General features: G+C 44.3%; 1 long non-coding RNA gene across 1 annotated transcript in view; it reads left to right on the forward strand.

Annotated features, from left to right (window-relative positions):
- LOC109523453 (uncharacterized) overlaps nt 1-2,656 on the forward strand; it is a 13,286-nt gene that overhangs the window by 2,093 nt on the left and 8,537 nt on the right. The gene's annotated exons all lie outside the window — the stretch shown is intronic.

Below are 2,656 nucleotides of genomic sequence, written 5' to 3' on the forward strand. Positions count from 1 at the left end.
GGGACTAGTCCCCAAACGTCATCTTTCCTTTTGTAGGAGACTGACTGTCTCGGAGTTGTTTGTGTAGTTTGTTCCTTTGTTGTGTATTCACAACCCCCGCCCCCCATAGAATTTATTTTGTGATTTCCTCTTTTGATTTTTCTGTTTGGCGCATTACATTTTTGCTTTTCTGAGTGTCATCGAAGTCATCGTTGATTTACGTTTTCGGGGGCGGTCACTCTCGAGCAGAAGCCTCGGAGACCGAGAAGGAGAAGGACGTGCCTGTACAGTGGTTGCTTGAGTTGTGTATACGTTTTAAAAAGAACCAACACGACAGCTCATTTGTTTTCTGTCATTTTGCTCCATTGCAGACTGCCGTGTGACCGCAAGTGGAGCTGCACCGATGCTGCGCCGGTGCTAACACGCTCAGCGTCTTTGTACGCGTGACCGCCCCACAAAATTTGCTCTGGTGTAAAATATATCACAACAAAATACATCGGTGCAGCGCCGGAGCAAATGTGTGCCGTGTGAACACCCCTTATGATTATGTCTTGACACACTTCAATTTGAAACAAAACAGTCAACTGTGACTGGAGTGTAGACTTTCCAAAAATCTGAAATTTTACATATAGGAATTACAGCAGTTTCCTGCAGAGTGCACATTCTCTACATGGAATCGCAGGTGCTCTGTAGTACAGAATTTTGACAATTGACATGGTTGTAAACAATCATCCATCCATCCATTTTCTAATCCGCTTCCTCCTCACAAGGGTCGCGGCCGTGCTGGAGCCTATCCCAGCTGTCTTTGGGCAGTAGGCGGGGGACACCCTGAACTGGTTGCCAGCCTATCGCAGGGCACACACAGATGAACAAGCAACTGCCCTCACACTCAATAAACATAATTATATTTCTAATAATAATCATAATTAAATGAAAATTCGTTGCAGTTGATGACAAAGTGAAGTCTGGAGCCCACAGACATGATGAATGCACCCCCCCTATATATGGAAATATTCCAACTTCATTCAACACGAGTCTTGAGTTTTCTTAATGAAAATACTTTGCTAGACCTTCTACACAACCACCTTCAGTTTCTGCTTTTTTGTGGGCCCTGCTGACCTGGTAACTCTGCTCTTTTGGCTTGAGATTAGGCCACTAAAAAATATTCACTCTCTTTGCAGTCAAAAAGTCTTCAATCGCTCTCCCACTACACTTAGGTCATCAATCTGATGTCGGCATTTGGCTGATTGTGAGTACAGTATAGCTTGACACACCTCAGTATTCATCCGGTTAGCTCTTATATTATGGGACATTTTCATCTAATTTGAACAATTAGGGATCATACATACCCCACTGAATTCAATTTCATTGTGAGTATTTTAATGATTGGCAGCTGTTACAATACAGAAGGTAAGTTTCAAAGAAAAAAACGATCTGATATTTCAGTCATATAATTCACACTGAATGAAACTGTATGATTTGAAACCTCCTTTCAGAAGACTCGTTCACTACATTTAGATATACAGTGCTGTGAAAAAGTACTTGCCCTATTTTTTGTTTGTTTGTTTTTAGTTTTCCAACGTCAACATTTAAAATATCATCAAATAAATGTAGATATCAGACAAAGAGAGCCTGATTACTTTCAGGCCTGTTAAATCAAGAAATCACTTAAATAGAAGATCAGTGTTTATGACAGAGCACTAAAGTAAGAGACTGGGCAAAAGTAGCATCAAAGTCAGAGTTCCAAGGCAGAAGCCACTGCTGATCCCCACAAAAACAATCGTATCCCAATACAAGAAGACCGGATGAACATCATCTGCCGGGAAGGTTTTCCTGCACCATTCGGGTCGTCATCATCATATTCCGGATCCGTGGGCCTTCCATGGCTCACCGCCTTCGTTCTCTGCCCCTGTGAACAAACAGATGCTCCAACCCCGATCTTTCTACTTCTTACAACCCCTTTCCAATCTTCCCCAACACTGGAATGGTCATTGATCTATAAACTATGCCTACTATTCTTTTGACATATAAAACTACATTTGTCAAAAGAAAACTAATGAATGTCACTGGGCACGAGAGAAAACAAAAAGACTCCTAGAATTCCCTTCATATGAAAACTGTTTTAAAATAGGCCATTCACTGAAGGTGCACCTTGTACTCCGAAGCGCTGTATAGTGCAGAAAATACGGTCTTTTCCATTCAGCTTTTCCCTTCAGGGGCCACCACAGCGAATCAGTTGCCTCCATTTAACCCTGTTTTGTGCATCCTATTCCCTCACACCAGCTACCTTCATGTCCTCTTTCACTACATCCATAAACCTCCTCTTTGGTCTTCCTCACGGTCTCCTGCCTGGCAGTTCAAGACTCAGCATAATTCTTCCAATACATTCACTCTCTTTCCTCTGGACAGGTCCAAACCATCTCAGTCTGGCCTCTCTGACTTTCTCTCCAAAACCTCTGACATGAGTTGTCCCTCTCATGCACTCATTCCTGATCCTATCCAAACTGGTCCGATCCGATCCTGGGCAGTCGGCCCCCGTCAGGGACTTGCCCCCCCTCCCGGGTCCCACACCCAGCACGAGTCTCGCTGGTGCCTTGCGAGGTTCCCCGCCAACAGTTCCTTCCCACATCTCCCGCAAGCCACCCTTCTCCACCCCACCACCCCCCCCCCGACTCCC

Source organism: Hippocampus comes, unplaced genomic scaffold, assembly GCF_001891065.2.
Source record: "Hippocampus comes isolate QL1 unplaced genomic scaffold, H_comes_QL1_v1.1 scaffold384, whole genome shotgun sequence".
Classification (NCBI taxonomy): Eukaryota; Metazoa; Chordata; class Actinopteri; order Syngnathiformes; family Syngnathidae; genus Hippocampus; species Hippocampus comes.